The sequence below is a fragment of the Cygnus olor genome, chromosome 1 (genome assembly GCF_009769625.2).
Source record: "Cygnus olor isolate bCygOlo1 chromosome 1, bCygOlo1.pri.v2, whole genome shotgun sequence".
Lineage (NCBI taxonomy): Eukaryota > Metazoa > Chordata > Aves > Anseriformes > Anatidae > Cygnus > Cygnus olor.
The window spans coordinates 88,224,056-88,251,340 of record NC_049169.1 but is presented as its reverse complement, the minus strand read 5'-3'; the positions used below and the strand labels follow the sequence as shown (position 1 = coordinate 88,251,340).

General features: G+C 35.5%; 1 long non-coding RNA gene across 10 annotated transcripts in view; it reads right to left on the bottom strand.

Annotated features, from left to right (window-relative positions):
• LOC121075104 overlaps positions 1 to 27,285 on the bottom strand; it is a 201,482-nt gene that overhangs the window by 43,919 nt on the left and 130,278 nt on the right. For all 10 annotated transcript variants that reach the window (XR_005822726.1, XR_005822738.1, XR_005822731.1 and 7 more), the window contains one exon: positions 18,947 to 19,046. This is a non-coding gene — a long non-coding RNA (uncharacterized LOC121075104). The remainder of the gene's footprint in view (positions 1 to 18,946; positions 19,047 to 27,285) is intronic.

Below are 27,285 nucleotides of genomic sequence, written 5' to 3'. Positions count from 1 at the left end.
AAATACTGAATGATGTAGTGCTATTTCCCTATAGACAATTTCATGACATGCAGCTGGACTTTTAGCCCTACCGAGGTGGTGGTGGTTGGACAAAGCCCAGAAGCCCACAGATCAGGGGATAAAATTTGCTAAATATAGCAGAAATTCCAGGTAATCCAGGTTCAAATCTGAAAACTGCTGCTGAGTGTTTTTCTCAGGGACATCCGTCACAGTCAAATTTGCATGGCAAGGCAATAGGTAGCTTCCCAATGATAGAATGGCTTTAAATAAAAAACAAAGTAGACCAGATCTCTGCAAGAAAGTTTTTTTGTTGTTGTTTTGTTTTGTTTTTATTAATCAGTTTTAAAAGGTGCTAATGTATATGTGGCAGGTCTTATTTAGAGGATATTTTTGCCCCCATTTTATATATATATATACTTATAAATATATAGGTGTCCTCATATTATGTAACCTAATTCAATGCACTTTATCAGTGCTGGCTTAAAGGTTGGATTCAAGGTTCAACTAGATGATCTTAGGGTTTTTTTCAAACCTAAATGATTGTATGATTCTACTTGGAAGTCCCTCAAACAGCTCTACCTTGAGCAGATGCTCTGCATGGCAGATTTCCCCCACAAGTGCTACAGTGTGGGAACATTAAAAGCAACTTAAAGCTGTCAGATGTAATAAGAATTAGATAGTAAGTAAAACAATCAACACTACTTTTATAAGACTAAAGACAACAGTAACTTGTTGGTGAAAAGCTAAAGCAGCTGCACTCAGTTTGACTAGAGACAGAGCCACTTTGTGTTTACAAAGCCTGATGTTACCACATTTAAAAATCCTGCTGATTAAAAAATTTCTAAAAATTAGATTGATTTTCCACCAGAATTCAACAAGTTTAAAACATTACAATTGTCTACTTTTTAATAGATATATTTTATTTATTTGCTTATTATGATATTTTGCTATTACGAATAGCTCTTTTTTTTTTTTTCTTTCAATCCAATGAACTGTAATATTAGCAAACATAATGCTTAAGCAGTAATTACATTCATAATGCCAAGATGGAGGAACGTAAGTGTTCAAGCCCTTGAGTTTTGTATGAAACCATACAATCTAGAATATCCTGAGCTGGAAAGGACCCAAAGGGCCCATAAGGGTCATCTAGGCCAACTCCTAGACAATAGTTATTTTCCAAGCTTTTGAGTTATGGAATAGAGGAACCCAAAATAATCCAAATAATAAAATACCATGTCCCTATTTCAACAGTTTTGACACTAATATTGGGAAGTCAATTTCTACCCAGTGCCATTTAGATACTTTAGCATAGGCTGATGGCATGATTGGACAGAAAACTCTATAGCTACACAGAAAAATGTTTCTTTTAATGTTTAAGATTTGTGGTCCTGATTCAGAGCAGCACTTCCAGGAATGAATAAAGCACGAGTTTATGTCCCCTTCAGGGCTCGTCAGCATGTGTTCAAAGTTACTGCACTGGAGCCGGGGTGTACCTGTCACACACAGACCACACAGCACCATCAGGTCTGAGGCCAGTGTCACTTATAATGGGATCATGAGCCTGAAACGCTGCAAAAAAGACTCCAAGAAAATTTGCATGGTTCACTGAGGTCCCTGTGCTTAAGCAGACTGATTTGAAATACTGTCAATGCAAATGCAGACCTAGTATTATTGCCTGAGAAATAGGTTCCTTGGCACTCATAAGATTTAAGAAATCTGGGAAAATATTAGCCCATAATTATATAGCTGACAACCTTTTATTTTAATTTGGGTTTTTACTCTCACAACTACAAACTTCTCCCTGCTACAGCACAACCACAATAGCTGGTATTATTTTGCAATACCCAGGCGACAAATAAAAAAGCAAACCTAATAATTTTCATGCAATTAGAGGAGACTACAATATTTAGGACAGTGAAATTATGTCCTTACCACAAAAAGAGTGCAGATATGATTCTTTTTTTATGTCCTCAAGCTTGCTAGAAACAGACTTGAGATTCTAAAATCATATTTCAATGGAAAAAAAAAAAAAAAAGGAAAAAATAAATAAAAAAAAGAATAAAGGAAAAAGGAAAAAGAAAAGCATACTTTCAATTGCAGCTACAAATCTTTGACAAAAAACAGTTTGAATTTTTAAAAATTGAATTAAATATATTTTGATTACTAAATTGCAGATTGCTATACTCAAGTACTACAAACTATGTTTTCACCAAAATCAGAAAAAACTCTGTAAATAATTAAGCAGTGATGATAACATAAAAATATGAAATCTCATATCACTCCTATTGTACACATTGAAAGCATTTTCCAAAGAAACTTTCTAAGTAATTTTCTTTATAGTACTATTTTAATATATATATATTGAGAGAGAGAGAGAGAGATTTAGCATCAAATAATGAGTTTTATGATATACATAGAAAAATCTGTAGCAGTCCTTATGGTTTGGAGCAGTTGTTGTGAGCACACTACAGAAATTGTAAAGACAGGAGGTATTTGATCAGCAGCCAACAAATAAAACAGTCTCCTCTACATAAGACACAGTGTACAGAAGAAATTGATTTAATACCAAATAATATTTTATTCTAAGAAAGCATACTTGTGGAACATTTATTTTCTGGAATAAGTCCAAACTTCAGGTTTTCCTCTGCAGGCCCAAAGGAACAAGATGTGAGCAGAACTGCATGCTAAACTGTAAACTTAGCCTTCCTCTCCCCCTCTTTTCAAGAAACAACCAAAACTTAAACCTTTTTTCACATTGACTGCAAGACTCTGTTCTTCTATATCTAGTCTAAAGCCTTTCATATGCTCAGAAACATGCTGAGAGCTAAAAAAGAGCTACTACTAGTAGCTTCCTCCTGTTTTCCTTTGGTCCTGTGAGTAATGATCGATCCTTAAAGCCATATAACAACTCACCTTTTGTTTGTCTGCTTGTTTGTTATGCAGACCTTAGGATGACTTCAGTCGTTGCTCATCATTTCTTCATTTACGGACGCCATACCAAATTAGACTCATAAGCTTGACAGAGAGTCAGCAAACCTACAGCAAAACTCTCTGCATTTTATCATTGATAATGCAAGTATTTCAGAGACAGGAGTATCACAGAGTAGCAGTGTAGTCACAGTAACAGAAAAATACTTGTACTTACTGGGATTAGACACCACGGTGCTCCTCTGGCATGTGACTGAATTAGTGGCAGTTCTGCCACTGAACTGGTTTTACAGAGAGACTTTACAATTTGTCCTACATTTTGTGCTTCTTTTGACTACCCATTTTCAGTAACATTGGGATTAAATTACTTGGCAGTCATTAGTTTTCCTTCAGGCATCTCACACATTTAAAGTGACTCATATGCTTAAACACTGTGTTATGCAAAGAGCATAATCAGTGGTTTCTTTTTTACACATAAAAGGGAGGCAATATTCCCAACTCCCACATTAATATAGCCCAGTATGGTTAATATCTCCTGCTAGAAATGCACTCTAATGTAAGTATTTTTAAAATATAATGTTTATGCAATAAATAAATAAATAAATAAATAATAATAAAAATGTGCCATTGTAAAGATTTGGGATCATTTACTTTTTTTTTTCTTTTCTTTTTTTTTTTTTTTTTTTTCTGTTCAGAGTCCTTAAATCTTTCCCAGACACAGAGTGGCATTCCAGCAAAGCAAGAAACAATTCCTTTCCTTTTCAGAGTCCTCCATTTTGCCAGCTGTCTTCATCAGACTTCTCCTGGCCAGAAGCATTTCGAATAATTTATCTAATAAAGTCTCTTGGGGAAGCCCTCTCTTGGTGTATATTTGGCTTTGAAGCCAGTTTATTGGTGGCATATAGTGAGCCAAATTAGCAGATGATACCTGGAGGGAAATTCTGCTTGTTTCCACAAAGGTCAGTTCAGTAAAGATGGCAATATCTCCCATCAGGCACGTGACTTGGGTACTCAAAGGCACTGCAGTGACAACTTCACTGTTGCCATATGCTCTAGCCATCTGGATTGATCGTATGTGATGGATGTTGTAAAGCGCTTTTTTCACTTAGGATTGCTAACTAGAACCGTGCATCTTTTGTAAAGAAATTGTCATTACTGGAAAATAATATTTAAAGTAGTAACATAAAACCATTTACAGTAAAAAGAGATATGAAAGACTTTTGGGGCATGTTATTACAATCACCAATTTTTCAGCAGGCTTTTAAGCAGAAAAAAATAGAAGGCAGTTTAGTTTGGGGTTTATCCTAGAGACTTTGGAGAATGTCAACTGATTTGCGTTATATATTTGCATAATTGTGTTTTATAGCTATAAAACAGATTTTTTTTTTTCAAGGGAGTATTTTTAAAAGGATGTAATTTCTGCATTTTTTAAGAGCACCTGCTTCCTACACATGACAGCTGGATTTATGAGAGACTTCAGGTTTAATAAAGTAATTGAAGAGTTCTTTTAAATATAATTGCACCATGCATAATCTAAGCTGTTTTTAAAATAAGTATTTGCATGTTTGACAGGTCATCAGTCTATGGTTCTGATCCTGGTACTATGTATGCTGAGTTCCATGGATCTCTCTTGAGTGTTTTTGACTCTGGTAAGATTAAATAGGGAATAGGACCCAAAAGTAAAGGTAAGAAATAACAATGCAAAGTATACAAATCTAATGACTTGAACGCAAATACTAATGGAACTGTGAGACTCATAAAATTCAAATCCTTCTTCCCCATCATTTGAACAATTAATCAGTTCTCAGAGAAAATTTAGAATATTTCCCGGTGGGCCAGTTTTAGTACTTTGGACTTCAAACTGTTGTCTTCACTAACATTTTCCTCTATTTTCTTCTCTCCCCCCCCCCCCGCCCCCCCCGAAGATTTACCCATCTGATTTCCTCTGTACTTTTAAGAGAGTGCCTTGATAATCTAACATGAAAAGGCTAGAAAAAAATGGTTGAACAGTAAAGCTAGAGTTTAGATCTTGGCACCATTAATTTAGCATTAGTGAAGCATGCATGTATCTCAAAGACGAAATAGAGTATGGTGGTCTGGATAAATCATACTCACCAAGTTAAAGTATCAATTAATCCACTTTGTGTTTGAAAATAACTAATACTACATGGAAATCTATTACATTCAGAGTATCTGAAATTGGCATCTATAGGTTTATACTAAGTCACTTAAACCAAAAAATGAATACATGCATCAAAGGAGTTCATGATCAAGCTCAGTCACAACTATCACACAGGTGATTAGCATTTTCAAATTATTACTTAAAATTCTGATGAGTAGGGAATAATTATTCACTATCTTTAACAATGAAAGAACCAAGGAACATCAAGAGAAACTTGAAGGTGATAGGGTCAAAATAAACAAAACCAGTGTCTTCTTCATACTGTTACGCTTCTTTGTACAATTAAGCTGTTGAAGTCCTTGTCAGAAGATATTCTGCATGCTTTACGTTTCTAGAGGTTGAAAAGAAACTGAGCAAGTTGATAGAGAAAGAAAGAATCCATTGAAGGCTGCTGAATACGAAAGAATATCCCAGTGTTTTCAGAAGTACCTGAGTTACTAAGTATTGAAGCTTTGGAAAGTATTTCTAGGTTTCCAAGAAAGAGTACATTAACTGTTATCCTGTACTTCCACAGGAGTCTGCAATAACCACTGTTAGAGGAAAGCCTTTAAACATACAGACACTCTTATGAGATGTCTGTCTCATAATATTTTGAAATAACTTGAAACATACTTTAAGGTGGTGTCACAAAAGCCAGTTTATGCACCATAGGCTCCTAGACTTAGGTTTACTAAACCTGAAATGATTTTTGTTAGATTCAAAGCTGCAAAGGCAAAGCCTGTTTTCACAGTGACCAGTCACTTATATAGGGCAGCAGCCAAACCATCAAGAATTGTGTTTATGTCAGAAAGAAGATCCTTGGGCTTATAAAATAATAAACTCTACAGCAGCCCAATTAGCCTCAGTACCACCAGGCAGTGACACCGTTCTTTCCAGGACTGCAATTTTAAGCACCTTTCCTTCTCAGATGATAGTCTTTCAAACACAAAATCATCCCCCCCATTCCTTCAAACTGTGTTGTGAAGAGCCAAGAGATGAATGGATGAATCCAGGAAATCTAAGAGAACACAAACTGTCAATAGCCGGAAGACAAAATTTAAACTACCTTTAAATTTTCAGATCATCAGAAGCTGCTCTTAATTCACTGAATACTGCTTTGGAGGGATGCTAGAAGTAGGTTTAATAAATGTTAAAGTCTTTGCTATTTCCAAATAAGCATCTGTTTGGAAGAACTGCTAATGCCAATAATTGCAATCACTCTCTCCCGAAACAATATAAAATGGTCAATTAAGGTGCATTAAAACAGTTAAATATTTTTTTCTATACCAAATGCACAATTAAACCTCTGGAAAACAAAAAGGTAAGCATTATATATTGGTTTAATAACTTATTTGTTATCTAGAGAACTGAATATATATACAGGTTTTATTCTGAGAAATGAAACATTTTCTAAAGTAAGTAATCCCTTATAACTGTGTAATACTTGGCCCTCTATGAATATTTATTTTTAAAATGTATAATACAGTGTAATTTGTAAGTCTAGACAATCTGAATATTCTGGGCCTTGATTTAACAAACTGCTTTAAAATTAAGGATCCCCTTAAGCAAAAATGAATTTAAGTAGAGCGGGAAGAGGCAGGAACTGTAGCAGTACCTGATGTGGTGTGGAAGTCTGAATCACACAGCTCTTCTTCTGGCCTGCCTCCAGCCCTGGCTTTCGTATTTGTTATGTATAGGGGCTTGATCAAGAAGCTAGCAGTAACTCAGATTTGTCAAATCTGCTGCAAGTAACTAACTTATTACCACAATATCTTTGAGAGAAAAATTAATCAACACCCATGTTAGTAAACATTTTTATCTCTCATGGGCATCATTACAGTACTAAGACCCTGGTTTTACAAAGACGTGCATTCCAAGTCACAGGTTCCCATGGTGGTGTGCTGCTTGCAAACCAAACCTTTGGTGCTATTAATGAATAGCTTCCTAGGTGGCAGCAGCAACACAACATCTACTATGTGCTAAGAAACATGCCTCCAGCTTTACATCTCTCTTTCTTCCAGGGCTTCAGTAGCAGTTTCAGCTTTTTGTATTATTTCCAGCTTTTTATAAGCGTTAAAAGATGCATTTTGGTTCAAGGGCCAAAGATGTCCCTGAGAAGGACATTTTGGCTGTAAATATCTCCATTCCTATTCCACAACAGGACCGTGGAGAGCAGATGAACCACTATAAATTGTCTTCCGTATTTCTGCTTGCATGAGGTGGTTTCAAAACTCTTGTTTTAAAAACGTAAATATATATAGAATACTATTTGGCTTGAATGATCTGCTGTCAATCTTATAAGATAGCTATGTGCAGAAATACCTCTAGGAACATGGCATTAGTTCTAATGTCACAACAGTGAAAATTACAGTGAAATATGTAAATATATATCAGCAAACAGTAACCTAATTTAGATGTAGTTGAAGCTGGAGGAAGAAACAAATTAAAACTAAAAACTATAAACCGACAACAGAAGAAAATAAGAAGAAATTGTATTTCTTCAATTTTGTACATCCAATTTTGACAACACATTTCTACACTCAGTAGATCTTTCACTTCAATTGCCAACAGATATCATCTGACAATGTGCATCTCATCTTTATAATTTAATCTCACAGAGAACTTTCATGTGGATACTGCATGCTTTTATCCCACTACATGTGCTTATCCAACTGCCACAATTCTTTAATTTGAGAAGCTATTCTGCTTAATTTATCTTCTCTGAAGACAGCTGTAATACAATCTTAACTTCAAAGCAGTTTTAAACACATTGTATTTCTCAGAATCACAATTAATGTTGAAATTTGATGGCCCAGGAATCAACAAAGAAAATATACTCAGCCATTACCAAACTAGTTGGTAAAATAAGTATATTTTTCCCCTTCCAACATATATGCCACACCCACGTTATTTTTTCTCTGTGTATTACACCAACATAATTGAATATCACAAACCCTCTATATTCACAACCCTCATAAAGGCTCTTGATTCCTTAGAAGAGAAATGTTATGTAGTCTATCTTAGGATTTAGCTAGCTGAGCTATGGAGTAAAGCAGAATTCAGAGCGTTAGGGCTGATTAGCTTCTGGCTGCTTCTCCTGGCATCTTTGACGAATCCACAGAAACCCACAGAAACCCAAAGACAAACGGCGAAAGCAGGCTGTGCTGAAAAGGGGAAGCATGCTCAAAACACTGGAAAGTAAATCAAAATAGAACTTCAGAAATAAAAAGGAACACTTTTTTTTTTTATTATTCAGAACTGGTCAATAAACAGCCCTATATATAGATATATTGATAAAAGGAAATAAATTGAAATGCTTGGTTACACAGTCCTAGGAGATGATGTCCATACATTTGTTCAGCTCTTCCATTTTCAAACACCTGAAACAAAGTTGCTATTGGATTTTATGACACACTGGACCATTCACAAACATCATAGAGTTTCCTCAAATCAGTTTGCATATTGCAGTTCTTTTGGCTAAAATGTCATGTCAAGTATTCCAGACTTGCACTGTGAAGGAGTTGTACTTCATTGTTATTGCCATCGAAAGAACTTTCCATTGTCTTCACTGACACAAAACAAGACTTCTAAGATGTCTCTCAAATCAACTCTATTGTAGGCAGCTGCATATGCACACAGGTATGACACTTATTAATTGTGAAGCCAGCTCTGCTGCCCACAGATTTAAAAAAGCCTGCCAGTGAAAGGCAAATTCAGTTTTTTGACAGAAATCATGTTCAGCCTACATAAGAAAAGCCTTTAATCCGATGCCCGATCATTTTGTTCATCTCTTCGTTTCATTTCAAATATGACTATATCAATCAAATATGATTGCTCTCCTGAACTGCTTCATGTTTGGGAGCCTAAGGAAAGCATCACATAATGTTGAATGGCTCTCCTCACTAATATGTCGCATTCTTCTTTAGTCTGATTTGCTGGAGCCATAAAAATTTTCATTGACTAAAATAGCCAGTTTATATAGATTGAGTAGCACCAGGGAACAGAAAAGCCTATTTCATGAAAAATAAATCTGATATGAACATAACAGCATCTCAATGGGTTTTATAAAGATTCATTTTAACCAGATGGTTTAACAGAGTGAGTGGGAAATAGGTGGAGAAAGGGGAAAGAGATAAGAAAAAAGAAGGGAAATAAAGTATTTAGCTGACTAAATGGTAACACGAAAGAAATTCAAGAAGCCTTGGAAAGAAGATCAGGACACATGGGCTTATTGAACACAAGAGATCGATCAGCAGGCATAACTTCCTTCCAAGAAGCCTTAAAACTGGTGAAAGTACTCACTTGTACAAAGTCATACTCTTCAGGAACTGTTCCCAATGACGTATTGCTCATTGCTTGCTCATTTAATATATTTCCCTTGCTTTATAAGCCATGTTCAGCTACCAGCACTATATGTATATAATTACCTTGATAGTTTCTCTTCTTTCCCTCATCTGAAATGAAGCAAGATGATGGTCTAGTTGCACTAATTCATAATTGATTGTGATATACAGAAAATAAATAAAACCCAGGTTTTTGTCTGGAATGTATCCCTAGAGTCTATGCTTTTACGGACTCTGCAATAACTGCCATAGCATCGTGAGTCCTGTTGGCCTCTAGATCCTGACATCTTCACACTAAAACCAGCATTTTCCTATCATATTTGGTATCAGGAAGTGGCTTTTCCTGTCACCCCAAAATAACACAGATTCTCAATAAGCCTAATGTGTGTTTAATTGCCAAAATTCATTGGCAGAAGCAAATATATTCAGAGTAGTTCCCTTCAACCCCTTTCATTACTGTTTTATTCAAAAGGAAATACCTGAACTCTGAATACCAGTTGTGGTGCTTTTGATAAGGAGCTAGAAAAATGGTCAGTACACTGCCCTTCAGAGACACACACTTTCTGTTTTAAGGGTTGCTGCTTAATATAAATAAAATAAATACTATTTTATTACTTTAAACAGAAGTATGTATATCATGAATTTTTTTTTAAAATGAGCTCACTTTAGAAAGCTCTTTTCAGGTTACTTCACTAATTTATTATGGTCCTTAAGGAAAAAGAATGAATTCCTAATCCTGCAAATTCTGATATAGGCACCAGATTTTATGCCCATAATTAGTATCATCAGGATAGATGGAATTGCACATAAACAGATGATGAATTATTTGGATTTATTTTTTTCAGGATTAACAACAGAGAGAAATACAGATCTTCATATCTGAATTCTGAATTTGATGTGTAAAATAATGAAGGTGACTACAGATCGAGACGAGTAAAGTTGAAACTGAATGGTACAGATTTTTTTATTTATCTTTGTTAACCAAAGTCCTAAACTTAGAATTTTCTCCCTCTTTCTTCCTCTCCTTCACCCTTGTTGTTTTTCTTCCTCTCCTCTCCTCTCCTCTCCTCTCCTCTCCTCTCCTCTCCTCTCCTCTCCTCTCCTCTCCTCTCCTCTCCTCTCCTCTCCTCTCCTCTCCTCTCCTCTCCTCTCCTCTCCTCTCCTCTCCTCTCCTCCCCTCCCCTCTCCTCCCCTCCCCTCCTCATCTTTAATCTCTAAACGACTTTTCCTTCACCATATATGCATTTGCTGACATGTAAGCAAAAGCATGTGGGGGGTTGAATAAGAGTATTTTCTGTAAATTATACATATGACATCAATACTGAGGTTGCCTAAAAAAAAAATCCCCTTTGTTATCTCTGAAGCAGGGCAAGAATGATTAATATGAACAAGACAATATAACTTAACAAAAGAGTTGCAGAGTGGAGAAGTAAAATATGTCATGCTTTCATTTAACAGAAGTCCAAAATCACAGATAAGTTTGTACCATGTTGTCAATGTCATGGATTCTGAAGTTTTACAAAAACAATCCTGATTTATCTGAAATCTATTCTCTTTGAGGGGAAAAAAATACCATTATCCCTGTTTTAAAGATAAACAGATCTAGAGAAAAATCAAGGGAGCTTAAGTGACTCATGCAAAGCCACAGAGGAAATTAATGTCAGAGTGAAACTAATATCTAGATGGTGCCAAAACACTATTTAAGCATGTACTCTTAGCTTAAAATTTCCATCTTCCAGAGAATGACAAGATATGCTATCCATTGTGAAATGCATCCAGCTCGCAGACTTTCATTTAATGTTAGTTTGAAGTGTTAGCTGCAGTATTATGATAGCTCTTATAAAAACACTGCTGTGCACAAGGAATCCCAGATATGACATTTGATCAAAGCTGACTGTCACAATGAAGATCTGTTCATTTTTGCACAGTGGAAAGGCATTTGTAACAAGATTTTTGATGGCCACCTGGAGGTTTAACTAAATGATTTCTTTTGAGTCTTCTGTCATGATTTTCACCCTCAGTATCTCCATTACTAGGAGAAAAAGAAATATATAAAATAGATTAGTAGAATGCCAGAGGATAAATGGAGAGCATCCTTAAGGAAAGAAAGGTTCTTGGAGAAACTTAGGTGCTCTAGTCTGCAAGAGGAGTCTGTTGATTAAAAAAAAATAATGTAGTTATATAAACATAACTCTACCTATAGATAGATATTCACAAAATCTATGCATCTGACAGTGACTGATGTTATCTTTCAGAGAAAACAATGCATTGTTATTTGTGGTATTGACAGAAAGCCACAGAACATTTAAATATTTGCCATAGCTGCTGTAATTAACCCCAAACCCAAACTTCCATCAGCAACAGAATTAAAATATTTATTACTGCATAATGATACTTCCTGCTCATTTAGAGTAGCCTAAAACTATCAGAACATTTTAGACCTATTCCTCATAGCTTTCAAGACTCCTTCCTCTAAAATATTCCATTAAGGTAAACCTGAGCTAGTTACTCAAGGCCCATAGACAACCCATTTACAGGCAGGTAATGAACATTCAAGCTCAAGTTTCAAGATGAGCCAGGAAAGAACATACTCAAATAAATGAAAGCCAGTGACTCTAGAGCAACCATTTTCAATATCCTGCTCTGCTGCAGTTATTTTGTGTTATCAGCATAGTCACCTTACTCCAGCTCCGCAAGGTATTTAGGCCCATCGAAATCACGATGGAACCAGCAGCAGTTAGGCAGCTTCATGTGTTAGTTCTCCTTATTGATACCATGAGAATAACAACACCTGTGCACCTGTGGATAAATAAATCTTGGAAAGTTCAGCTGGTCAGATATTAGAGCTACAGAAAGAAAACAAGGCCACGAAACAGATGATGCCATTATCAGCCACTTGGGCCGTTTCCAACAAAGTCCAGCAATATCAGCATGAACCATGGAGTCCATAACTTCTTGCCAGCCAAGTACCATTTGTTCAGTGTGACCTTGTGCATATCTTCATGGAGTATAGAGGGGCTACAGTGAAACACCAGAGGGACACAGGTGAGGTGAGTAAGACTACTGCAAAGTCAGGGATGTCACTGTTTAGAATTGCTCAGTAGCACAGCCTCTTTCCTATCACGTGATTAGAGAGTCCAGTATAGGTGGACACTAAGTGAAAATAAATATTGTGACAGAATTTAAAGCACAAATTTTACTTGAGAACTGTGTTGTTGATGGCTGAAATTTTCCGTCGTGATGATGACGTGAATTATTCATGTCCCCAACAGTGAAAGAACATAGCTTTCATAGAGAATCTTTAGGGCATGTGGAAGAACAAACAGAATTTTCAACATCTATCAACCTCCCACAGTTATAAGATGCAGAAGGGAGAAGGGTGGCTTAATGGATCATTGTGTATTTTGATCAGCAAAGGAAAATGTATATTTACTTTCTTACAATATGTATATATTACTATACACCTCTAAAAATAATGTCAGTACTTAGAATATGTCATTTTCAGACAGGTTGGTGGAGTCACTGATCTTCCTACTCTGAAGTTTGTGATATGCTATGTTATTCTGCACAGTTTGTACAGAATTCGTAAGCTGTGAAAAAACCTTCAGTGGAAAAAGCATGTTAGCCAAGACCTTGAGTCCAAAATAAGCTATTGAACCTGTTTGGACTGATGGCCAATTCAGACATATCAATTATGCACTGGACCTTGTCAGCAGTAGTGAGAACGTGCACAACCTTTAATATAGGGCAAAAAGATGAGTTTGTGAATGCTGGTCTTACCATGTGCACCAGCTTGCCATTGAGTGTTGTTAGTATCACAGAGAAATTAAACACTATAGAGAGAAATCAGTGATGGACAAGTGATACGAGTGCCTTACAGACATCTTTGTACTACACTATTCCAAAACTCACCAATCTTCCTCTCCACTGAAGAGGAATCAGCCTGTTCATCAGCATTACATCCAAAAAGGAATTTAGGATAACTAGAGGACATACATGAAACCAGGTCCTCATTATGCAGTGACATAAGACACGTTTTTATACAGCAATATTTCTCTCTTCTAGATAAATATTTAATAATTTCAACTCTCTGATTCATCTTTCTCCAGACATCTAGACCTAAGGGGAAAATGGTTCATATTCTCTTGTTCCCAGTTCGAAAGAGTAGACCAAAAGTGATCCTGCACCCCATGACTTGAAAAGGACAAAGTTTTGCTGGTTTTCAAAGGAAAACCAGTTTAGCTTGAAACTGTTGAGCTATGTTTGGAAAAGAAAGAGCACCAATCTGACCATAGTAAGCGAAAACGACACATTTAAGGAAGCATAGGGCATAGCAATTTTATTTATTTATTTATTTGTCTGTTTATTTTACTTTTTCAAAAGCTACAGTAAGAGACAAATGCCTTAAGAAAAATGTTCTATAAAAGGAAGACCTCTTTTCCCACATTAGACTGCAAATTAAACTTTGCCCTGCAGTGGCACTTTTTAGAAAGGTGTAAGAAATGTCCAACCAAGTAGGCAGTGAACTGAACATTACCAAGGGCTTTAAATATGTTTCACAAGTCCCATATGGTGAGAAAAGCTCTTCTGACAACACTTGTAAGAGCCAGATGCTGAAAGAAACAAGTACAGATAGGATGTCTGATCCTGCAGTCCTCACATGGGGAAAACTCCCTTTGAAGTCCATAGGAATGTGAGCAAGGATTGCAATTTTTATCACTATTCTGACATCCTCTATCATACATCTAATTTATAAGCAAATTTTCCATTTGAGAGGCTAATTCTCGTCTTTCTCCCTCTTTATAGCACTTTCCCCTTCTCTAGCTGTTTTTAGCCCAATTCAGCTGCCTATGTGATGCAACCCCAGATCATTCAGCACCTGTCATTTCATTATAAAAGGGAAATCTATGCAGAGAGATGTGTTACAATTTAAAGGTAGCATTTGTACTTCAGAAGGCAAAAGACGCAGATTCACGCTCATCTGAGAAGCTGCTCTTGAAATCCTTTCAGTCTACACCCCAAAAGACATGATGGCAAACTGAATGCAGCACTCACAATTTTGATTTCAAGGGCTAAAAATTAATAAAAGACTTTTAATTTTCTATCTCTAAAAAGATTTAGAAAGATTTAAATAGATTTACTTTCTTAAAGTAGAAAGATTTCACTTTATCCAGAATACTGTGCACAGAAGTTTGCACAACGTAAACTGCAAAAAAAACTGAGGAAAACAATGTCTTAGTTTTCCTATTGCTTCTGCCATTTCTCCCATTTCAGTTTCTGACTCTTGCCCCTTGAAGAAAATCCCCTCTCTATTCAGGATTTGCAGAGCTGAATTTTCCCAAATAATGTTTTTTTTTGTTTGTTTGTTTGTTTTTTCCTTTGTTTCCTTTTTTCCCTCTGAAAACTGCTGCCATGGGAGGGGTTGCAGAAGGGGAAGAGGAAGAAAACAAAGGAGACAGTAATGGTTCAGGCACTGATTCTTTTCTTCTTTAAGTCAGTGATTAGAGATCTCATCCTGGATGCAGATGAGCTGGGCCCAGTTGACATGTCTGCCTAAGGGGATCTCAGCAGGTACCTGCCATGTGACATGAGAGGACTTGAACCAGGAGAACATATTTTTGTGCAGTGACTACTACAGTGGGAAGGTTCTGAGGATCCCTATCAGATCAGGTCCTCTGACAATACAGAAAAAGGAACATCAAGTTTACAGATCTTGACAGATTCAGAGATTAACTTGGTACTGAGTTTCCCAGCCTAATCAGGAGCTGTGGGATCATGGACTTTACTCTCACCTTATCTGGCCAGAAGTGGATTTTTTAGTCTTAGAAAATAACATTAAACTCTGAAAACTGTAGTCTATTGTCTTGGAGTAGGTGGTGGTAGCAAAGCAGGAATTTTTAACACGATGGACATGGAATTTTGGCTTTTGTGAATCTATGCTCTCATAAAGTAAAGGGTCTCAGGAAACATTAGATTCATTCTACTCTGATTAGCTTCTGTAATGAAGTCCAAGGTCCCCAACTTGATTATCTCTAGATATCAAGGTAGAGTTAATAGACTATTTTTAATCCAAATGCTGATATAGTGTTGATTATGTTTAATCAATGAACAAATAAAAGAACGCTCTTTATTGAATAAAATAATGCATATAGAAATATTTATGCTTATATAAAAAGCCATTCCTTTTCCACTGTCAATATTAAAAATAACACTGAAAAGAGAATGCACCCTTATGATTCCTTACAATTAACATTTTAAAGGACATTCCCAGAACTACAAGATCAGGATGGCTACATCCCATTTTCCTACAAAACTGGAGTATAGGATTGTGGAGGAGTGTTTTGCTTTTTGTTATTGTTGTTGGGGTTGGTACCATAACTATTACTATTGCTGTTGCTACTATTACTATTCCAATTACTTTTATGATTATAATATATTTATTTAGTTTAAGAGAGTCTTACTCTGGTAAAATAACTTCCCTGAATTTATCTATTTTTGTCTGAACAGTATCTACCTTTAAAATACTATAATCATGATAATAACCATCACTCTTCTATTGTTTATAGCTCTCCCCTTGTACTAAGGAGAAAGATGTCAAATCAGAATTTTCTTTTTTCTTTTTTTTCCTGAAAAAAAAAAACAACAGATTTTTCCAGGAAAGGAGAAAACATATGTGGATTGAGTGAATATCTGTTATTTTTTTGCTCATACTCAGAATTTCTTTCCCATTAAAATGCACTCTTTCCAGATTTATGGATGAAACAAAACACAGAAATTGTATTCTGAGTTTCAAGTGCTTGATAAAATGGGGACTTTGGAGTGATACTTTATAAATTCTTTTTCTAGTATAGATATAATTATTAGAAGTTCTGAAGATGTTGTTGAGCTAGTTTCAGTTCAAATTGATTTGAAATGCCTCTCCAAATGACTAGGTTCTCTATTATATCAAAAACACACCAAAGAATATGAGGTAAATTTAGCAATTTTGCTAAAATGCCAATTAAACGTGTTAATTTTGCTAGGTTATTGGTCTACTATAGACTATAAATATGAATTAGAATCAGGCTGGTCAGTCTTACATGCAGATTCCTACTGTGGGAAAAAAAAAAAAAAAAAAAAAAAGTTGTCCTTGCTCCTTGACAAACAGTTGGGATTGACTTCCTAATATTCACAATGGGCAAGAAAATAAATTAGCTAATATTGAATTCAACTTAAATGACATTTCAGTGCAAGATACAAACAGCATGAGGCCTTAATAAGTCAGAAATATTCAGAATTGATATAATTTTCTTTTTTCAGTAAAAGTTATTTTTTTCTTTGATGGCTGTTGAGTTATCATAAGCTACAAAAATAATTCTAAGATCCATTTTCTAACACGTAGTCTTCTTGTTTGAAGATTGTTATGTTTGAGTGTAGGGAAAACTACTTTAAACTGAGAAAATAACCAAAATGTTTTGAACACATTAATACTGTGCTGATTATGGAAAGTTGAAAAATACTTCTCAAAATTTGACAAGAAACACAAGCTTTAAAGTGCTGAAAACTTTTGCTATCTGAGTTAGCCATTGTCTATTCTGTAATTTCAGTGTTCTCTTAGAACAGCACCCTCAGCTCACCCTATACTGGGACAAAAATTATACAAGACCCTTGCTGAGTGTTTCCTGCAAGATAAATGAGTCAGGTAATACTACATTTGCTGTAAGTGGATGATTCTGTCTAGTTTCTCTCTTCAATAAAATTAACACGCCTTGTCCATCACCACATTCTAGTTTAGCTAGGAGAATATTCAGTGTATGCTACATATTGTTCAATAAAAGCAAACAAAAAGTACAACCAAACAGAAGTCTTTTACCTTCAGGGCTCTCACATAACTTTTTAGTAAAATTACATAAAGCATAACCTTACAGGAAACAATGTATGCATTTTGCCAACTTTCTTCCAGAAAACGTATGGTATTTGTAACATGTCACAGTTGGTGAAAGATTAAACTTTCTAGTAGTTCTTGTTAAGAGAAATGATCTGACACAGCCAGATGTTATGCTGATATTGGCTTAGAAAAGGAGATTCAGTTTTAGAGGAGATGGTTCTATTTTGGTTCATTAGGTAGAACTGATGGCCATTGGATCAGAAAAGACCTGGTCCACACAGATAGTATCTGCTAAGTAATTATTAATCTATCATTTATTAATTATTAATAATTAATTCTAAATTCATTTCTTCAGGTGGCAGAGAAAAATTTGTGCCAGTTTTGCTTTTATATCAGACTTTGGAGGTGCATGTGTGGGAAAGTCACATGCCAAGTCATAAGTTTGCCTTTGATTCTAGTCCTTGGTTATAAAAAAAGCTTTCTTTGGTTTCATCTCATTCATCAATCTCAAAAGTCACATTTCAAACAAAACAATGTTCGGGGTGCACATTCAGAATGCCTAGACACCAAATGAAGAACATTTTTGAATAAATCATTCCAGCAAATATTTGGAAGTTAAAATGTAAAAAATTCACCAAATAAGTCCTCGTCCAATGTCTTTAGCAATAAAAAAGTGACTTAGATTTTAGCAAAACATTTTTCTTGTGTGTCCAACAAGTCACGTTCCTAATTCATTACTGATCCAATAAGTCATTTTACAGTTTACACCTTGGCAGGATGCATGTGTTACCAGCAGATCGCTACAAGAGTACATAGAAACCTAAGAGAATTATTTTGTGTGTGTTTTTTTTCCTGTTTGGAAAATGAAATAGTAATGTGGAGGATGTGCTACAGACCACTGGGGCTTGTGTGAAACTCAAGGTACATGTTGCACTGCTGAGGCACGTGAGGACATTTGAAGGGGTTAAAGACTGTGGGGATAGTGTTAGAGGTCTATGTAGGGCAGAAGAAACTAACACCCATGCTATCTGTTGAATGTGGTCTCCTTTCTCAGGACTGTGTGGGCTTTGTCTGAAAAAAAAAAAAAAAAGACCCCAAAGATCCCTCAAAATCCCAGGAGTGGACAAGATTTTTTGAGTCATGGAACAAGGATCCCAAAACAAAATGGAGAGACGTTATTTGAAATCAGTAAATATCCCTTAAATACACAAATCTAAAAAATAGCTTTCTTTCTTTCAGAGTTGGCAGGTCACTTTATCTGGATCAGGGTACTTCCTTACCCTCACCCTTGAGATATTGTGATACCATCCCAAGACTGGAGCACTGCAATGTCCCCAGTGTGACATAATGGATATGTGAATTCAACAATATTTCCTTGATTAAAGAGGTTAGAAAACACTTGGTCAATGTTTTTGAAGCTTGTAAAAACAAAACAAAATATTTTCACTGTGTAGTTTCAAAAAACTGTAAAATTTAAACAGTGGTTTTGACTAATTTCATGTAAAAGAGGTGTTTGTGGCAGAGCTCCAGACATCTGATTCCAAGGTACAGTCCCTTTTAAACACAACATTATGTCTTATGACTAGTATTTATACTAAAATCAGGAGACTCGTTGCTTAGGGTTTGGTCAAATGAATCTTTTCTTACCAACTTCTTGACTTCCATGAAAATGTAGAAGGAGAAATAATGACTCATCCTTTGGAAGCATGATGTGTTGTGGTCTTTTCAATATGGTTGGAGTAAATAACTGCAAAAATAAAACAGTAGCAAGAAGGTCAGACAAAGTCAGCCATCAGATTTATCTTCACTAACTATATTAGTGATGGGATTTATGACTTGAATCTTTTTTATAAACACATGACTTACTTCAAGTAATAGAATATAGATATGATTTTGAAGCTTGGTGGGAAATAAGAATGCAATATCACCATTTTCTGGAACATGCTTTTAAGAACTCTGAATTTAATTCTTCTAGTTTTCACTGTGTGACTGAAATCTTGAAGAAAAAAATAATTGTTTTCCTTTCATAAAATAGTACCTGTGAGCTCTGTCAATTTTAGTGCTCCCATCTTGGTCTCTGGCAGCTGAAAACACTCCATATAAAGTCATCCTTTTGTTATCATTGCTTTTAAACTCAAGAAAAATCCTGTAGTATTTCTCCATTATCTGTCGAAGTATATCTTTTTTTTTTTTTTTAATTGGAAGATTGTAATTGCATTTTCATTTATTCTACTTTTAAAAACTGTAAGATTTGTTTCAGATATCTGTTTTCAAACAGCTAATTACATGTGTAATTACATTTTTTACATTCAAAACTCTTTTTTTTCTACTATAGGTCTATTTTTATAAACTGTAAACTGTCTTCCTATAGCAATGAGGTTTGTGAGAGATTAACTCTGGGGAAAATATATACTCAGTTGTGGCTGTCATCTTAGGTAGTGGACACTGATATGTTACTTCTGATTTACAGAAGTAACAAATTATGTAATAATAGGAACCTAAGAATCTCCTATTCTTCCCTTTTGTCTTTTGTTTAGGAATTCTATTCAAATAAAACCAAGTGGAGACTGACAGTATGCTTACTATGAAACTTCTCTGAGCAGCCGTAAGATAAAATGCATTTTAAATATATGTTAAGTAGACACATAGGACCAATGAAAAAAAAAGCAAAGGGTGCATTTGTTTATTACATCACTAATGCAAGAGATTTTTTTTTCCATTAGTGAATGGTTATTCACTCTTCATATTTTATTCCTTACAGAAAAATAAGAAATGATGCAGAAAGCAATCTGGACATTCTTTTACTATCAGTACTGTTCATCTTGAGCAGACAACAGTAATAGTGGTATTTATTTCTTAAATCATATTAGTATTTCAATAGCTTTACAGGTATTTCCTCTACAGAATGCACATTATTGGTAAATTACTTCTAAATAATGGTATACTTAATGTGTAGGTGTGCAATTACATAGTAAAACAGACTTAAGTACGTTGGTAGCCCAGCGTAACCAAGAAGTACATTGATAAATAACCTTGTTAGCCTTCCAAGAATCAGCCTGGAGATTCTGATGAGAATTACACTGATTGTTTAGAGGCATGATACATCATTCTTTCAAGGGAGTATTTCTCTACAACTCTTTTCTTTCTCCATAACCAATTGGCACATAAAATCTCGTGCAGACCTTCCATAGCACTCTGCGTGGAGACAATATACATCTGGAGAGAGAGACAGATGAAAGGCCGAGCCCTGTCCACATGCAATTTGTGCCTTCAGATTAAGATTTTCCCTGGAAGAAAGGGGAATGTATTCCTTGTGAATGTGCACTTAATGCAGTTCATCATTAATGAATCATGGCTGAACATCACACATAGAATAGACTTGCTTTATAATTTTCTAATGACAAAATCTCTGAAACATGTAACAATGTATATAACTATAACAGCCATTTAGTTTTCATCTTGCTGAGTACGGAGACACTCGTTTTTTATTTTTATTTATTTATTTTTTAAATAAAAGTACATGTAGATAGTTCAAAATCAGTATCAAATAGTATCAAACATCTTTCTAATCTTATGACCTATATTTGCATTTTTGATACAGGGAGCTTGAACTAAATTGTCTAATAACATTGTAGTAATTTAATGCAGTACACTACAATATTAATAAAGTGCACATCATACTATTATAGTGATTAACTTAAATTCCAATACAGTTGTGTCATTAAGGAGAGTGTACTACATTATGTAATTGGTTCTTCCTCTGTTACAAAAATTATCTTTTCAAATACACAGATTTATACTAAAAAGAAAGCTCCAATTTAATGAATGCATGAAGCAAAGTCTTTAACTTTCAAATATATTCTGTGAAGGGCTAATTTCTCAACAGTAATCTAAAACTGATGAAGAATCTGTTTCAACTTTTCTGTCAGAAGACAAGGGAAAGTCAGGGTTTATATTCTTGACAGTGTTCTGATTTCAGAAAAGCAGAGAACGTTTATCCTGCTACATGAATACTGCTTGCATATATTAATAATAACTCCATAAGAGGTTGCAATAAATGTTGATTTTATGTATATTTCCAGTGCTTTCAAGAGGGGACTGTTGATAATAGCCTATTGCCTCTCACGTTTTTTTTATGTGCTTTTGTATTTATATGTTATATACATACATATACATACACAAACGCATACATTTCTGCATGAAGACATGAGCTGTGGATTGGCATTCATCATTCAGTTTCCTTGAATTTGAAACAGGTGCAACCAAAATTTCTGAGAACACAGAGAAGAGAGGACTTAACAGCACCACATGCTACGATGTCTGAAAGCACCATAACTGCTGTACAGCAGTAACTATTCTCTCTACAGTATGATGGGGTGGTTCTTAGTGAACACAGCAAGAAGTAACAATCCTGACAGAAAAGGGAAACACCGGTGTCCAGATTCATGGAACAATGACTGCAGCATCAGCTAGGGCAGGTTGTTGTAGTAGCTCTGGCCATGCCCTGCTGTGTTTTGAGTACCTCCAAGAATGGATACCCCACTGTCTCTTTGGGCAAGCTGTTTCACTGTTTGACCACCTTTACAGAAAAAAAAGAAGAAAAAAGTTTTTTCCTTATGGTAGTTTCATGATAGGCTTACAGCTTCATCAAACAAGGTAACCAACCGCATGTCACTGAGTGAGCCTGAACCAGAACAAAAATGTTTTAGATCCCTATTTAGGCATCTTCTGAGTAAGAAAGAAAACAGTATCCTCTTACAGGAACAAAGGAGGGACACAGATCACCTAGGTGCTTTCATTAGAAACAAAAATAGGAAGAAAACTATATTCCCTGCAAGCTGTATATACTCTATTGCAGACACCACATTAAGAAGTAGGGATCTATATCATTTGTTAGTCTGACTTGTGAGGCTAGAACTGGTTTATATTATGAATGAGAAATTAATATTTATATATAAATATTTAATTTTTATTTCAGACTAGCATTCTGGCTAGCAGCTTAGTTGAATCAGGGTATGTATGTGCACACCCAAACAAATTTTAACTGACTTCAAATTGCAAGGAGATGCTAAGTCCACCTGCAATGTCAGTGTGGAAAGCAGTTCAAACTAATAAAAGCAGTTCAAACTCAAGCAAGAAAAGAATGTGAATTAGAAGAAAGTTACAGAACACAGGTATTTTTCATCTGCTCACTATAACTCATTGGGAAAATGTGTAATAATATTAATATTAACAATAATAATAAATTAAATGCATTGTGTATCAGTTGGTTGCTCACTTTGAAAGTAATGAATAAAACCAAACCAGTACGGTTTGTAAAAGACAACTGTAACGATAGACCATACTTTTCAACTGTTGTGAGGATGGCTGGTTCATTTACTCTGTTTAAATGACTTAATTACTGATGAAGCCTGCAGCTATTTAGGGTTAATAGACTGTCATCATTTCATTATGCTTCTGTGAACTGAAAAGTTTTCAATATAAGTAGGCTAAGAATTATTCACAGATGTTCTCAGCTGAGGATGACTTCCTCATCTCTTTCCTCACCACTTTTCTGCAACAAATAAAATGATAAGATATAGAACTGTGCCCTGCAGTTTTCAGCAGTTTTCTCATTGATCTTCTCACAGTCCAAGCAAAGGTTGCACAAGCCTATGGTCTCCCTTTTGGGATTCACTGGCCAATGAGAGACACTTTGGGCTTCCCAATAATGAAGTTTTGCTTTTCTTTAAAGCACAAAGTAGTTGCATACAAAATCTAAAAACCTACTCCTTTCCCTCAAAAGAAAGCAGAAGTGACTGAATATGCCATTTATTTTCCCATGTTGAGAAAAAAAAAAATCAACAAATGATTCTTGCATTTTAATCCAAATTGAACAAGATCCAATATTTTGTTCAATGCTGTTTTGCAGGTGGTGACATTGTAGGATTTGGTGTATTTATAGGTAGGATTATCCAGAACTTTAGAGATATACGATGGTTTTCTTCAGAAACTATGAAGCCTTTTCAATATAACACATTTGTCAATGAACTATACTACTCATGGAAGTCAACTGTATCTTCTTCCTTATTCAGAATTACTTGTTTTATGTTTTTTATTCAGTGTGAAGTGGAATTTTTTCAGCATGTATGCAATGTTTAAATAACCATAATTTACATGCATTAGTAGAAAAAACTATATCAAAAAATAATGAAAATTATCAGGTGCCAATGCAGCCACTCTCTCACTACTGCTTCTTAGGAGGTCATGGGTAGAATATAAGACAAAAAAACCTCCTGAGTGAAAATAAGGGCAGACAGATTTTTTACTAATTACTATGGGCAAAACATACTTGACATGGGGAAGATGAATTTAATTTCTTGCAATTTCATTACGGAATAGAATAGTGAGAAAAAGAACAAAACTAAAACCATCTTCCCTTCACCGTTTTTCTTACAGTGGAGAAAAATGAAACAATTTTGTGTATTGCAAAAGCAAACAAAAAAGTAAATAGAATGAAGCAGGATGAATCAAAAAAATATATATTAATTTTTTTCTTAGTAATCCCTGCTCAACTACTTGCTTTGCTCATGAGATCTGTACCCACATCATGCCTGGGAGCTGCCTGAGCACCAGGCTGCTGAGCAGGGCAGCCTGTGATGGCACCTCCTACATCTCTTCTGTCAGGACTTGTCCACTCTGCACAGAATACTTACTTATGCACTGGAGCAGAGGCCAAAGCTCATGTGTTTCATTACTAAGAGAAGTGTCCTAAGTGCTAGGTTACAAAACCATTCTCACTTTCAATCGGTGTTGTTTAACAGTTCTCTAAAACATTGTGCTCATAATGGAAAAAATGTCAGCTGGAGGAACTCCACGAGATAGAGTGTTTTCCCCAGCAAATGGCAGTCCTAAAATAGTTTAGAAGCTGTGCAGGAAACCAAGTTTGGTTTTCCGTAATCTTACATGAGTACATTTGCCAAAGCTACTGAGTGAGGTAAAAACAGCAGCAGGGTTTTAGAAGTCTAGTCCAATCTCATTTTTTTTTTCTGACCACAATAATTTGGTAGGTTTTTGGCCAACCAGAAAAAAAGCACTGTGCATTTTAGTAAACAATGTATTACACTATTATTTTTACATCATCAGTTTTTGTTCTGGGGCAATATTATAGTACCTTTGTGTAACTAACATGGTGTAAATATTAACCAACTGTTTTTACCACTAATAATATGTTTTTCTAAAAAAATCTGGTAACGATACTTGATCTTGTAAACAATTTTATTTTTATTCTAGGGAAACAATAAAGAAATACTCCTTATCCTGAAGTCTAAATGATACTGCCTTCACAAAGTGGTGTTTGGAAGATGGTGAATTTTTTTTTGCACTGGATCAAACTTTCTCAAAGATATGACCACTTCTGCCATACAATTATATCTGAATTTTAGCCTCAGGATGTAAGAGACAAGACTAAGAACTTAAACCTCAAGATCTTAAAAGATAAGTAAAAAGCCACTCAAAATTATTATTTTTATCTTTTCCCATGTGTCTGACTCATGTTTGCAGATTGGTACTACTGAGAAAACTTGAAGGACAAACGAAGCAAAGATAATGCCTAGTCTAGTTTGTGCAACCAAAAAACTGTACAATTTCACTTAGTAACTCCTGCATTTAATTCCCATTCCAAAAGCCTGAAATTCCTGCCTTCTACATAAAATGAAAAATCCTGCATTTGTTTAGTCGTTTACAAGAAAAAGCAAGCAAAACCCACCCCTCCATGGCAATACAGGAGGGGTGAGGGTAACACAGACTCATCTGCAATAACTGCAACTTGAAATGTAAGTGAATGCAATTAGAAAATGTGTTTTCTCTTTGCACAGTTTTGGACTACTGCGTTCAAATTACAAGTCTGTGATCTTGTTTTGGAATCTTTAATCTGACAGCACAGAGGAAGCTGAATGAGAGGAGCATATTGAAGAGAAGGCTGTTCTGTTAAAGTGAGCTGAATTACACACACCTTCTATGAAACTTATCTGCATGAGTAGGAGGCAGATTTGATTGAGCATAACTGGAAAAAAACAAAAGACCTAAGCTGAACATCAGCATACATGCTAGTGTGGGCTAGCTATGGACAGATATGCATGAAGAGTTCAAATGGGCCTGAAAAAGTACTCATTAGAAACCTTATATGAGAAAAGTCTTATTAAAGATTTTTTGGTTACAGCTCATTGACCCTGAAGTAATTAGCATTAAATATCACTTAGGGAAATTGCTAATCTATGGTATCTGACATGGTAAAAGAATAAAAGAGGTACTCACTCTGACTCACATGGCTTTGAACTTTCCTTTCTAAATACCGTTCAGCTTTTCAATCTGACACTAAGTAACCCATGAGGTGAACTCTAGCCTAAGGGATAATAGAGTGAGGGACAGGGCTTCTGCCTTCTTAGCAAACAAGACTACAAAAAAAAAAAAAAAAAAAAAAGTCACTGTGTAATTATTTCTTTCATTCTGGTCTGGTTGAATGGCACTGCTCTCCTACTTGGCTGTACCAGTTTTGGTTGGGCTAGATGTAATTTTCTTTATAGTAGCCTGTATGGTGCTATGTTTTGGATTTCTGACAAAAACAGCATTGATAAACACGCTGATATTATAGCTGTTGCTGAACAGTGCTTGCACAGCATCAAGGCTTTCACCATTTCTCACTCTGTCCCTACCACAGTCCAGCAAGTAGCTTGGGGGTGGACAAGGCATTGCAACCAGGACAGCAGACTCATCGTGAGGACTACCTCATAATATCCTTATCAACTTAAGTCATTCCTTCTGACAACTCAGAAGGCCAAGACCTGTGATATACACTAGCAAGTAGAGTAACATAAGAAGCTGAGGAAGCAACCAGAAGGGGCCGACATTGATAAGCATGTGCTATCTCTGTCACTGCATGTATTAAGGGGTTCATACTTCTCACACTAAGTGATTTGTGATTCATTATGTAAGACAGCACAGACCTCTGCATTTCACCTATGAAAGTCCAGTTCTTGGATACGATAAATGGATGTCAAAGAGAATGTTTGCAACTTTGTATTTGTAACAGCTATATAGCAAAGATATGTATTTTGGTTGTTGAGGAAGAAGGCTGACTTTAAACTAGCTATCAACTGTTCATAGACCGCAGCGTTTAGTACCTGAGCAATTTTTGCCCCATGGGTTTGTTTTGCTTCTTCATAGTATATAAACAAACAAAACAAAACAACCAAAAACCAGCATAGCTCTTCTACTATACCATGTTCATGGATGGCAATTTCCTGGAGATCTAAGCTGCAGTGTATGTTTCTAAGATACTAAAACTCACTGTTGCTGCTATTTAGGCATGGACATACTTCTGGCTGGTGACACTTTTGTCAATATTGCATAACCTGGGAAATACCATTTTATTCTAGAATCACGGAAGTTAAAAACTACTGGAGTGTCTTTCTTACTTATTATCACAAACAAGCTTCAACAGACTCCTTTAAAGAATGTCTTAGCTTCAACAGGAAACAAAACCAGCTTACTCTGCTTTGGGCCAGAGGGCTTGACAAAAGAAATGCATCTGGTCTACGAAACAGACAGTAACAGGAAAATAGGCAGTTCTTTAGAACACAGAAAAATTGTTTTCTACCAGAAAAGGCTCATGTGATCTACAACTGGCTTGTATGGCTTTATATTCAGAGTACTTTTGGCAGATTTTTTTATTTTTTTATTTTTTTTAGCTTTCTCTTCAACACAATGCTGCATTCCCAGGGTCTTTACAGAGTGGCTCCTACCTAGCTCCTTTAGCTATCCCTGCCAAGTAAAGAAATCTGTATCTATATCTATATCTATATCTGTATCTATACAGCCCTACCTCTCCCCATTGTAATCCCCACTTAATGGGAGAAATTTTCCCTGCTTCCTAGCTGGAATCTGTTCCTCAGTCAATGGCATATTTTTTTGAGCTCTATAGTCAGATTTTTCTTGTTTAAAAAGTC